This window comes from Oncorhynchus masou, unplaced genomic scaffold (genome assembly GCF_036934945.1).
Source record: "Oncorhynchus masou masou isolate Uvic2021 unplaced genomic scaffold, UVic_Omas_1.1 unplaced_scaffold_1047, whole genome shotgun sequence".
Taxonomy (NCBI): domain Eukaryota; kingdom Metazoa; phylum Chordata; class Actinopteri; order Salmoniformes; family Salmonidae; genus Oncorhynchus; species Oncorhynchus masou.
In genome coordinates this window covers 18442-32026 of record NW_027000173.1, presented here as the reverse complement: position 1 = coordinate 32026, position 13585 = coordinate 18442, and the positions used below count along the sequence as shown (strand labels likewise).

General features: G+C 48.1%; 1 long non-coding RNA gene across 1 annotated transcript in view; it reads left to right on the top strand.

The window, feature by feature from the left end:
• Positions 1 to 11335, top strand: part of LOC135528842 (uncharacterized) — a 57400-nt gene extending 46065 nt beyond the window's left edge. Inside the window, exons 2-3 of the long non-coding RNA XR_010453594.1 lie at positions 5402 to 5477; positions 10893 to 11335. This is a non-coding gene — a long non-coding RNA (uncharacterized LOC135528842). The remainder of the gene's footprint in view (positions 1 to 5401; positions 5478 to 10892) is intronic.
• The last annotated feature ends 2250 nt before the right edge of the window (positions 11336 to 13585 follow it).

Here is a 13585-nt window from a genome sequence, read left to right as displayed (position 1 = left end):
TGTTCTCTCACTGTCAACTGCGTTTATTTTCAGCAAACTTAACATGTGGAAATATTTGTATGAACAAGATTCAACAACTGAGACATAAACTAAACAAGGTCCACAGACATGTGACTAACAGAAATGGAATAATGTGTTCCTGAACAAAGGGGGGGTCAAAATCAAAAGTAACCGTCAGTATCTAGTGTGGCCACCAGCTGCATTAAGTACTGCATCTCCTCTTCATGGACTGCACCAGATTCGCCAGTTCTTGCCGTTAGATGTTATCTCACTCCTCCACCAAGGCACCTGCAAGTTCCCGGACATTTCTGGGGGAAATGGCCTTAGCCCTCACCCTCTGATCCAACAGGTCCCAGACGTGCTCAATGGGATTGAGATCTGGGCTCTTCACTGGCCATGGCAGAACACTGACATTCCTGTCTTGCAGGAAATCACACACAGAATGAGCAATATGGCTGGTGGCGTTGTCATGCTGGAGGGTCATGTCAGGATGAGCCTGCAGGAAGGGTACCACATGATGGAGGAGGATGTCTTCCCTGTAACGCACAGCATTGAGATTGCCTGCGATGACAACAAGCTCAGTCCGATGATACTGTGACACACCGCCCCAGACCATGACGGACCCTCCACCTCCATATCGATCCCGCTCCAGAGTACAGGCCTCTGTGTAACGCTCATTCCTTTGACGATAAACACGAATCTGACCATAACCCCTGGTGAGACACAACCGCGACTCGTCAGTGAAGAGCACTTTTTTGCCAGTCCTGTCTGGTCCAGTGACGGTGGGTTTGTGCCCATACGTGACGTTGTTGCCGGTGATGTCTGGTGAGGACCTGCCTTACAACAGGCCTACAAGTACTCAGTCCAGCCTCTCCTAGCCTATTACGGACAGTCTGAGCACTGATGGAGGGATTGTACGTTCCTGGTGTAACTCGGGCTGTTGTTGTTGCCATCCTGTAACTGTCCCGCAGGTGTGATGTTCGGATCTACCGATCTTGTGCAGGTGTGGTTACACGTGGTCTGCCACTGCGAGGACGATCAGCTGTCCGTCCTGTCTCCCTGTAGCGCTGTCTTAGATGACTCATAATACAGACATTGCAATTTCTTTCCCCTGGCCACATCTGCAGTCCTCATGCCTCCTTGCAGCATGCCTAAGGCACGTTCACGCAGGTGAGCAGGGACCCTGGGCATCTTTCTTTTGGTGTCTTTCAGAGTCAGTAGAAAGACCTCTTTAGTGTCCTAAGTTTTCATAACTGTGACCTTAATTGCCTACCATATGTAAGCTGTTAGTGTTTTAACGACCGTTCCACAGGTGCATGTTCATTCATTGTTTATGGTTCATTGAACCAGCATGGAAACAGTGTTTAACCACTTTACAATGAAGATCTGTGAAGTTATTTGATTTTTACAAATTAACTTTGAAAGACAGGGTCCTGAAAAAGGGACTTTTCTTTTTTTGCTGAGTTTAGTCTCTGTGTTTCATGTCATTACATCTGTGTGTGCCCCTTATTGTCAACAACTGTATAGTTGAACAGTAAAGATGTCTCATTTACACACACACAGATGGAATTATGGCTGGTTACCTCTGTAGACCTCTGCTCCCTGGGGACTTTGAGTAAGACTCTAAACCAATTAGTATAATGGTGTGTCTCTGACATAAAACAGACATACATCTGTGTTCTACCTGCAGTGTTATAATTCCATCTGTGTTCTACCTGCAGCGTTATAATTCCATCTGTGTTCTGCCTGCAGCGTTATAATTCCATCTGTGTTCTGCCTGCAGTATTATAATTCCATCTGTGTTCTACCTGTAGGATTATAATTCCATCTGTGTTCTACCTGCAGCGTTATAATTCCATCTGTGTGTTCTACCTGCAGCGTTATAATTCCATCTGTGTGTTCTACCTGCAGCGTTATAATTCCATCTGTGTTCTACCTGCAGGATTATAATTCCATCTGTGTTCTACCTGTAGGATTATAATTCCATCTGTGTTCTACCTGCAAGATTTTTATTTTTTTATTTTACCTTTATTTTACTAGGCAAGTCAGTTAAGAACAAATTCTTATTTTCAATGACGGCCTAGGAACAGTGGGTTAACTGCCTGTTCAGGGGCAGAATGACAGATTTGTACCTTGTCTGCTCGGGGATTCGAACTTGCAACCTTTCGGTTACTAGTCCAACGCTCTAACCACTAGGCTACCCTGCCGCCCATTATTCCTGCTTGCATGGAATAATAATATATACTATCAACCTTGATCTCCCTGTGAGGAGGATCCTTCACCTTACTATAACATCTCGATGTCTCGGTCTACCTGAGACGATGATCATTCCCTGTAAGATGGTCCCCACTCTCTTTCCTGAACATCTGTTTTCTGCATGGAACCCATCTAAGCCTGCCTCTGGCTCTCCTTTTCATTGAATACATCAACCTTCATCTGCCTGTGAAGATGTCTGTTTGCCGTACTGTTAGATCTAGTGCTCTCAGGCAGGGCTGTGTTTCAGCAGCAGCAGTCGTTATCTTTCTATCTATTCTACTTCATGTGTTCTGTTATAAGCACTTTGTGAAAAAGGGCATTATAAAATCAGTTAGATTGATACTCACTCTGACGCTCTCTGTCTGTGTGCATGTGTGTGTGTGTGCGTGTGTGTGTGTTAGAGGTCGACCGATTATGATTTTTCAACACCGATACCAATTATTGGAGGACCAAAAAAAGCCAATACCGATTTAATCGGCCAATTTTTTTATTTTTTTTTATTTGTAATAATGACAATTATAACAATACTGAATTAACACTTATTTTAACTTAATATAATACATCAATAAAATCTATTTAGCCTGAAGTAATGAATGAAACATGTTCAATTTGGTTTAAATAATGCAAAAACAAAATGTTAGGGTTAGGGTTAGAAAGTAAAAGTGCAATATGTGCCATTACATTTACATTTAAGTCATTTAGCAGACGCTCTTATCGTGTAAGAAAGCTAACGTTTAAGTTCCTTTAAGCTCAGAACATGAGAACATATGAACGCTGGTGGTTCCTTTAAACATGAGTCTTCAATATTACCAGGTAAGAAGTTTTAGGTTGTAGTTATTATAGGAATTGTAGGACTATTTCCCTCTATACAATTTGTGTTTCATTAACCTTTGACTATTGGATGTTCTTATAGGCACTATAGTATTGCCAGTGTAACAGTATAGCTTCCGTCCCTCTCCTCGCTCTTCCCTGGGCTCGAACCAGCAACACAACAACAGCCACCATCGAAGCAGCGTTACCCATGCAGAGCAAGTGGAACAACTACTAGAAGGCCCTGAGCGAGTGACGTTTGAAACACTTTAGCTCGCGCTAACTAGCTAGCCATTTCACTTCGGTTACACCAGCCTCATCGCGGGAGTTGATATGCTTGAAGTCATCAACAGGGCAATGCTTGACACACAACGAAGAGCTGCTGGCAAAACGCACAAAAGTGCTGTTTGAATGAATGTTTACACGCCTGCTTCTGCCTACCACCGCTCAGTCAGATACTTAGATACTTGTATGCTCAGTCAGATTATATGCAACGCAGGACACGCTAGATAATATCTAGTAATATCATCAACCATGTGTAGTTAGCTTGTGATCATGATTGATTGTTTTTTTATAAGAGAAGTTTAATACTAGCTAGTAACTTACCTTGGCTTACTGCATTCGCGTAACAGGCAGTCAGTCTCCTTGTGGAGTGCAATGAGAGAGGAAGGTCGTTATTGCGTTGGACGAGTTAACTGTAAGGTTGCAAGAATGGATCCCCTGAGCTGACAAGGTGAAAATCTGTCGTTCTGCCCCTGACCAAGGCAGTTAGCCCACTGTTCCTAGGCCGTCATTGAAAATAAGAATGTGTTCTTTGACTTGCCTCGTTAAATAAAGGTATAAAAAAAATTGCGCCAAAAATCCCGATTTTCGATTGTTATGAAAACTTGAAATCGGCCCTAATTAATCGGCCATTCTGATTAATCGGTCAACCTCTAGTGTGTGTGTGCGCACCTGTGTGTGTGTGTGTGTGTGTGAGTGTGTGTGCACCTGTCTGCATGCGTGAGTGTCTGTCTGCTGCAGATGCTGATAACGCTGAGCCACCACTCCTGGCCCTGTGCACTGTTTTGCTCCGTCCCGATAAGTCTCTCCTCCAGTCTGTTCCCCCCAGACCCAGTTTTACTGAACGTTCAGAAAGTTTGGCAGAACCAGGAAGGTGACCTCTGGTGTCAGCCAATCAGTGTCCAGGAAACTGGTGTCAGCCAATCAGTGTCCAGGGAGGGAGTTAGTGGACCTGAAGAGCGACTGCATTGACCTTGGTTTAACAGGCCACACAGGGATGTAGGGAATCACGAATGACTTGCCAAACTGTAGTGGTTTACACATTATGGTGTGCAGATACTGAAGGATTTTCCACCCTGGAACACATTGGTACCATTGCAGGGTATTATAATTGGAGAAGTACAGCAGAGTAAGGTAAAGTACAATGGACCTGCCAGCAGTATGGACAGGGACTGAGGAAGCAGGGGGACTGCTTGGAGTAGCTGCCTTTACACACCTGTCAGACTGGGACTGGACTAATTGGAAGAAACCCTGGAGGGAGGGAGAGAGAGAGGGAGGAAGGAAGGGAGAGAGAGGGGGGGGGGAGGGAGGGAGAGAGAGAGGGAGGGAGGGAGAGAGAGAGGGAGAGAGAGAGAGAGGGAGGGGGAGGGAGGGAGGAGGTGTGGATGGGAGATGTCAAGCCTGTTCCTTGTTTGTAGTAATGGTTGCATTGTCATTGTAGAGAGAAGACTGGTTATGTTATTCTGTGTATATATAGTGGACATTGTTATTCCTTGGGGACGAGGGGCTCGTTGTAAAGGCTGGAGATGAATAAGGGGGAGGAGGGGCTCGTTGTAAAGGCTGGAGATGAATGAAGGGATGTTATTCCGTTTGTTTGATGCCAACCCATTTACTCCGTTCCAGCTGTCCTCCTCTTAGCAGCCTCCACTGTGCTTTCCATGTAATACTATGCAGAAAGACCACGGCATTATTTCAGTCTCTCTCTCTCTCTCTCATTCCACCTACATAATCAATGGTCCTCCCTCTCCTCCATATTCCTCTCCTCCCCTGCTACAGTCATTGATAACAGAACATGTTGAAAAGCTATAGGTGGACTATTGATTCAACAGGGTTATTCTAGGAATTGAGAAGTGCTGTGTCCCTACGATTGTTTATTATGTGTGTGGGCAAGCACACGTGTGTGTGTGTGTGTGTGTGTAGGCAAGCAAGTGGGCAAGCCTGTGTGTGTGTGTGTGTGTGTGTGTGTATGGCCACTCTAGTAGTATGCCAGCTTGTTCTACTGTCATTGTCTGTTTCTCCTCTAACAAACTCCCCTCCCTTCTCTCTCTTTCAGTCCATCATGGAACAGTTCAACCCCTGCTTGCGGAACTTCGTTGCCATGGGGAAGAGCTATGAGAAGGCCCTGTCCAGTGAGTGTTCTATTCTTCCTCTCCTCTAATCGGGTTCTGTGGCCTGTTCTTCTCTCCTGTTTGCTGTCTGTTCCTCACCTCGCTCTCTCTTTCTCCTGCTCTCACTCTCTCCTCTCCTCCCACTCCTCTCCCTCTCCTCTCCAGGTCTAGGCAGCCAGTCACCAGCCTCCTGCTCTCACTCTCTCCTCCCACTCCTCTCCCTCTCCTCTCCAGGTCTAGGCAGCCAGTCACCAGCCTCCTGCTCTCACTCTCTCCTCCCACTCCTCTCCCTCTCCTCTCCAGGTCTAGGCAGCCAGTCACCAGCCTCCTGCTCTCACTCTCTCCTCCCACTCCTCTCCCTCTCCTCTCCAGGTCTAGGCAGCCAGTCACCAGTCTCCTCCTCTCACTCTCTCCTCTCCTCCCACTCCTCTCCCTCTCCTCTCCAGGTCTAGGCAGCCAGTCACCAGTCTCCTCCTCTCACTCTCTCCTCTCCTCCCACTCCTCTCCCTCTCCTCTCCAGGTCTAGGCAGCCAGTCACCAGTCTCCTCCTCTCACTCTCTCCTCTCCTCCTCCTCCCACTCCTCTCCCTCTCCTCTCCAGGTCTAGGCAGCCAGTCACCAGTCTCCTCCTCTCACTCTCTCCTCTCCTCCCACTCCTCTCCCTCTCCTCTCCAGGTCTAGGCAGCCAGTCACCAGTCTCCTCCTCTCACTCTCTCCTCTCCTCCCACTCCTCTCCCTCTCCTCTCCAGGTCTAGGCAGCCAGTCACCAGTCTCCTCCTCTCACTCTCTCCTCTCCTCCCTCTCCTCTCCCTCTCCTCTCCAGGTCTAGGAAGCCAGTCACCAGCCTCCTGCTCCCAGTCTCCTTTGTGCCATCTCATTTAAAGAAAGAGATGATATTTCTCATCCTGACACCATAGTAGTCACACAGCCAGTCTTATCATCTGGTCTGCAACCCCACTAGCACACCCTCGGGAGTGAGGATGTTTCCCAAATGCTATCCTGTTCCCTACATAGTGCACTACTTTAGAGGGAATAGGGTGTTGTTTGGGACTCAGACAGAGAGGTGTGTTGCAGAGCAGCAGTACAATCGACAGCTGGGTCCTAATCAGAGCAGAGATGGAGCACTGTGTACCTCTGGTGGAGTGATAGACAGTTCACTATAAAATATCTGATAGACAATGGAAGTGTGTGTGTGTGTGTTTGCTCACTCTTTGGTTTTACTAAAGAGGTTTAGGAGAGCAGACGAGTACAGATGGACTTATCACACAGAGGACAGAGTGTAGTTGAACCTAACTGGCTCAGATATCTCTCACTTTGTACCGTAGGTCAGGTCTGTCAACACCCCAATACACACCACTGACACAAGAACACATTAGCTGACAGAAGAGTCTATCACTGTCTCCTCAACACTGAATATATCCAGATAACTTGGTGGGATAATGACCCATGAAGGAGTCTGCCCTCTGCAGTGGGATAATGACCCATGAAGGAGTCTTCCCTCTGCAGTGGGATAATGACCCATGAAGGAGTCTGCCCTCTGCAGTGGGATAATGACCCATGAAGGAGTCTGCCCTCTGCAGTGGGATAATGACCCATGAAGGAGTCTGCCCTCTGCAGTGGGATAATGACCCATGAAGGAGTCTGCCCTCTGCAGTGGGATAATGACCCATGAAGGAGTCTGCCCTCTGCAGTGGGATAATGACCCATGAAGGAGTCTGCCCTCTGCAGTGGGATAATGACCCATGAAGGAGTCTGCCCTCTGCAGTGGGATAATAACCCATGAAGGAGTCTGCCCTCTGCAGTGGGATAATGGCCCATGAAGGAGCCTGCCCTCTGCAGTGGGATAATGACCCATGAAGGAGTCTGCCCTCTGCAGTGGGATAATGACCCATGAAGGAGTCTGCCCTCTGCAGTGGGATAATGACCCATGAAGGAGTCTGCCCTCTGCAGTGGGATAATAACCCATGAAGGAGTCTGCCCTCTGCAGTGGGATAATAACCCATGAAGGAGTCTTCCCTCTGCAGTGGGATAATGACCCATGAAGGAGTCTGCCCTCTGCAGTGGGATAATAACCCATGAAGGAGTCTGCCCTCTGCAGTGGGATAATAACCCATGAAGGAGTCTGCCCTCTGCAGTGGGATAATGACCCATGAAGGAGTCTGCCCTCTGCAGTGGGATAATAACCCATGAAGGAGTCTGCCCTCTGCAGTGGGATAATGACCCATGAAGGAGTCTGCCCTCTGCAGTGGGATAATGACCCATGAAGGAGTCTGCCCTCTGCAGTGGGATAATGACCCATGAAGGAGTCTGCCCTCTGCAGTGGGATAATGGCCCATGAAGGAGCCTGCCCTCTGCAGTGGGATAATGACCCATGAAGGAGTCTGCCCTCTGCAGTGGGATAATGACCCATGAAGGAGTCTGCCCTCTGCAGTGGGATAATGACCCATGAAGGAGTCTGCCCTCTGCAGTGGGATAATAACCCATGAAGGAGTCTGCCCTCTGCAGTGGGATAATAACCCATGAAGGAGTCTTCCCTCTGCAGTGGGATAATGACCCATGAAGGAGTCTGCCCTCTGCAGTGGGATAATAACCCATGAAGGAGTCTGCCCTCTGCAGTGGGATAATAACCCATGAAGGAGTCTGCCCTCTGCAGTGGGATAATGACCCATGAAGGAGTCTGCCCTCTGCAGTGGGATAATAACCCATGAAGGAGTCTGCCCTCTGCAGTGGGATAATGACCCATGAAGGAGTCTGCAGTTAAGAACAAATTCTTATTTTCAATGACGGCCTGGGAACAGTGGGTTAACTGCCTTGTTCAGGGGCAGAACGACAGATTTGTACCTTGTCAGCTCTGGGATTCGAACTTGCAACCTTTCGGTTACTAGTCCAACGCTCTAACCACTCTGACCCCCCCCTTCACCCCATGCCAGTTTATCTGTTCCTGGTAGGCTGGGCAGGTCTAATGGGGAGACCTGGAGGATTGGCCCAGGCCAGTTTATCTGTTCCTGGTAGGCTGGGCAGGTCTAATGGGGAGACCTGGAGGATTGGCCCAGGCCAGTTTATCTGTTCCTGGTAGGCTGGGCAGGTCTAATGGGGAGACCTGGAGGATTGGCCCAGGCCAGTTTATCTGTTCCTGGTAGGCTGGGCAGGTCTAATGGGGAGACCTGGAGGATTGGCCCAGGCCAGTTTATCTGTTCCTGGTAGGCTGGGCAGGTCTAATGTGGAGACCTGGAGGATTGGCCCAGGCCAGTTTATCTGTTCCTGGTAGGCTGGGCAGGTCTAATGTGGAGACCTGGAGGATTGGCCCAGGCCAGTTTATCTGTTCCTGGTAGGCTGGGCAGGTCTAATGGGGAGACCTGGAGGATTGGCCCAGGCCAATTAGGCCATTAAGAGGCGAGTGAAGAGGAGGGGGCGTGAGTGGACACATGCTGTAAATCCATATGGTCGTGTTAGTAAGTAACTAAGCTTTAGTCTGAGCCTCAACGGTCCATAGGGCAGGAGCCTGTCTTGTTTTTGTAATGTGAGGCAGCTTGATGTACAAGTTCACCCCCTGGACAGGACTCTTCTGTTGGCTGGGACTGGGGGCTGGGGGCTGGGGCTGGGGACTGGGGGCTGGGGACTGGGGACTGGGGACTGGGGGCTGGGGCTGGGGACTGGGGCTGGGGACTGGGGGCTGGGGACTGGGACTGGGGCTGGGGACTGGGGGCTGGGGCTGGGGACTGGGACTGGGGCTGGGGACTGGGGGCCCTTCTCTCCCCACCCACTGTCTGCTGCCCAGTTATAGACCCTAATCCTCTGCTCTGTCCCTCTACATTACGTTGGTCCTGTCTGTCCCTCTACATTACGTTGGTCCTGTCTGTCCCTCTACATTACGTTGGTCCTGTCTGTCCCTCTACATTACGTTGGTCCTGTCTGTCCCTCTACATTACGTTGGTCCTGTCTGTCCCTCTACATTACGTTGGTCCTGTCTGTCCCTCTACATTACGTTGGTCCTGTCTGTCCCTCTACATTACGTTGGTCCTGTCTGTCCCTCTACATTACGTTGGTCCTGTCTGTCCCTCTACATTACGTTGGTCCTGTCTGTCCCTCTACATTACGTTGGTCCTGTCTGTCCCTCTACATTACGTGGGTCCTGTCTGTCCCTCTACATTCTGTTAGAAGGAAGTAAAGTAACTCAGCTAATCTACCCCAACACACACACACACACACACACACACACACACACACACACTATTAGCTGTGTGTTGATGCGCACGCGCACACACACACACACACACACACACACACACACACACACACACACACACACACACACACACACACACACACACACACACACACACACACACACACACACAAACACACACACACACACACACAGCCCACTATTAGCTGTGTGTTGATGCGGACACACACACACAGCCCACTATTAGCTGTCAATCAATACAGATGATGGATAGAGGGCTGGTTTGTTCATGTTCAGTCAGTCTACTTGTCCACTGTCAGTGATGATGGATAGTGGGCTGGTTCATGTTCAGTCAGACTCTGGCCAGAGTTGGCCACTGCTTCTGTCAGCCTGTTTGGGGAGCAGCAGGTTGCCAGGCAACAGTGGTGTCTGACTTGGGCCCAGTCTGGTTCTCACTTCTCACAGCCTGTCAGTCCCCTGTGTGTGTTGACAGCCACAGCAGAGGTCTGGTCTAGGTTGGATCCAGCTAGCTGCACTACACAGCCCATAATAACACCTTGTTCAGGATCCAGCTAGCTGCACTACACAGCCCATAATAACACGTTGTTCAGGATCCAGCTAGCTGCACTAGACAGCCCATAATAACACGTTGTTCAGGATCCAGCTAGCTGCACTACACAGCCCATAATAACACCTTGTTCAGGATCCAGCTAGCTGCACTACACAGCCCATAATAACACCTTGTTCAGGATCCAGCTAGCTGCACTACACAGCCCATAATAACACGTTGTTCAGGATCCAGCTAGCTGCACTAGACAGCCCATAATAACACCTTGTTCAGGATCCAGCTAGCTGCACTACACAGCCCATAATAACACGTTGTTCAGGATCCAGCTAGCTGCACTAGACAGCCCATAATAACACGTTGTTCAGGATCCAGCTAGCTGCACTACACAGCCCATAATAACACATTGTTCTGTAGCGTTACAGTAGCTAGCTAGATCCTGAACAGCGTGTTACTGTAGTATCGTCCTCTCTCTCTCTCTCCACATGAAACACACCATTACTCTCTATAGCATCGTCCCCTCTCTCTCTCCATGAGACACACCATTACTACTGTAGCATCGTCCTCTCTCTCGACGTGAGGATGTGTGCTAACACTTCTGTGTGTGCGTCTTTATAGGCCACGGAGTTGCCCTCGACCTCTCTACCTCTGACCCTGATCTCATGCTGTTCTTCCTCTGTCCCCAGATGTGACGTTTGCTGCTAAGGGCTACTTTGATGCCCTGGTGAGGATGGGAGAGCTAGCCAGTGAGAGCCAGGGATCCAAGGACATGGGTGAGTAGTAGCCAATCAGCTGTCAGGATGTTGTGTACCTAAAGGGGTATTCAGTGCTGGCCAATGCTTGTCTTAGTGTTTGTACTGTAAGTCCGTGTGTCTGTGTCTATCAGCTGCTACATATCTCTTTCCCTTCTCTGGACCTAAAGGGGGAGGTTAACTGGGCTCTCCTGCTGGCCAACACACACACAGTCACTTCCTGTGTTTGTGTCACAGTAATGTCAGGTCTGTAGAGAGATGACCCAGTCTTTGTTTTCCACGCAGGCAGCGTTGTGGTGTCACTCCTACACTCTAAAAAGAAAAGCTTCCTGGAAGATATTTTAGGGGTTCTTCAAATTGAACTGTGGGGAACCTCTCAGTTCTTCAAAGAACCCCCTTAATGGTTCCTCAAAGAACCCCCTTAATGGTTCCTCAAAGAAGCCCCTTAATGGTTCCTCAAAGAAGCCCCTTAATGGTTCCTCAAAGAAGCCCCTTAATGGTTCCTCAAAGAAGCCCCTTAATGGTTCCTCAAAGAACCCCCTTAATGGTTCCTCAAAGAACCCCCTTAATGGTTCCTCAAAGAACCCCCTTAATGGTTCCTCATAGAAGCCCCTTAATGGTTCCTCAAAGAACCCCCTTAATGGTTCCTCAAAGAACCCCCTTAATGGTTCCTCAAAGAACCCCCTTAATGGTTCCTCATAGAAGCCCCTTAATGGTTCCTCAAAGAACCCCCCTTAATGGTTCCTCAAAGAACCCCCTTAATGGTTCCTCATAGAAGCCCCTTAATGGTTCCTCATAGAAGCCCCTTAATGGTTCCTCATAGAAGCCCCTTAATGGTTCCTCAAAGAAGCCCCTTAATGGTTCCTCATAGAAGCCCCTTAATGGTTGCTCAAAGAAGCCCCTTAATGGTTGCTCAAAGAAGCCCCTTAATGGTTGCTCAAAGAAGCCCCTTAATGGTTGCTCAAAGAAGCCCCTTAATGGTTGCTCAAAGAAGCCCCTTAATGGTTGCTCAAAGAAGCCCCCTTAATGGTTCCTCAAATAACCTCCTAAATGGTTCCTCAAAGAACCCCCTTAATGGTTCCTCAAAGAACCCCCCTTAATGGTTCCTCAAATAACCTCCTAAATGGTTCCTCAAAGAACCCCCTTAATGGTTCCTCAAAGAACCCCCTTAATGGTTCCTCAAAGAACCCCCTTAATGGTTCCTCAAAGAACCCCCCTTAATGGTTCCTCAAAGAACCCCCCTTAATGGTTCCTCAAAGAACCCCCCCTTAATGGTTCCTCAAAGAACCCCCCCCTTAATGGTTCCTCAAAGAACCCCCCCTTAATGGTTCCTCAAAGAACCCCCCTTAATGGTTCCTCAAATAACCTCCTAAATGGTTCCTCAAAGAACCCCCTTAATGGTTCCTCAAAGAACCCCCTTAATGGTTCCTCAAAGAACCCCCTTAATGGTTCCTCAAAGAACCCCCTTAATGGTTCCTCAAAGAACCCCCCTTAATGGTTCCTCAAAGAACCCCCCTTAATGGTTCCTCAAAGAACCCCCCTTAATGGTTCCTCAAAGAACCCCCCCTTAATGGTTCCTCAAAGAACCCCCTTAATGTTGTTTTTTTCTTTACCCACCACTATTATTATTAATATGCATAATAGCAATAACATAATATTTTAGTGTTTTATGATTTTAGTGTAAAAGCAGAATTAAATGTTTTAAATATGAGGTAAACTCCCAGCAGAGCTCCAAGTTCAATCAGTTTATCCTCTGATGTCCTTTGTCTCCACAGCCAGAATGATTTTTCAGTGCATGATGATGGAACAGGTTTCCATGTCTATTCATCAGCGGTGTAGGGAGGGTTCAGTCTGTGAAAACAAAAATATGAATTATACAGTAACAAAACGTGCACATTTTTTTTGAACCTTTATTTTACTAGGCAAGTCAGTTAAGAACAAATTCTTATTTTCAATGACAGCCTAGGAACAGCGGGTTAACTGCCTGTTCAGGGGCAGAACGACGGATGTGTAACTTGTCAGCTCGGGGATTTGAACTTGCAACCTTTCGCTTACTAGTCCAACGCTCTGACCACTTGGCTACCCTGCCACATGACAGTATTCAAACCTTGTTATTTGTGGTAAATGTGAATGAAAACATTGTTCACTTTTGACTGGTTTTCATACACACATCTTGTCCGTAACGTAGAAACCTCTGGGATCTTCGTTGAAGAGGTCAGAGAGGAGGAAGAGGACTGCTGCTAGAAGGTTTTAGAGAAACCATTCATACAAATGTAATGATAACCTACATGTGATCTGCATTACATTGTGACAAACCAATACCAATTGTACATACCTTTGTGTGCCTTCTCGTCAGTACTCCTACAGACACATGGGCCGTTCAGTCATCTGCACCTACAGCCTTCAACATCTTCTTATTTCTTTGTTGATTAACATCCATTGAATTTAGTCCATATTCTGATTATAAAGAATTTTAAAAAGGGAGAAAGTGACCAACACAGGGAGAAAGTGCCCGACCAACGCAGGGAGAAAGTGCCCGACCAACGCAGGGAGAAAGTGCCCGACCAACGCAGGGAGAAAGTGCCCGACCGACGCAGGGAGAAAGTGCCCGACCGACGCAGGGAGAA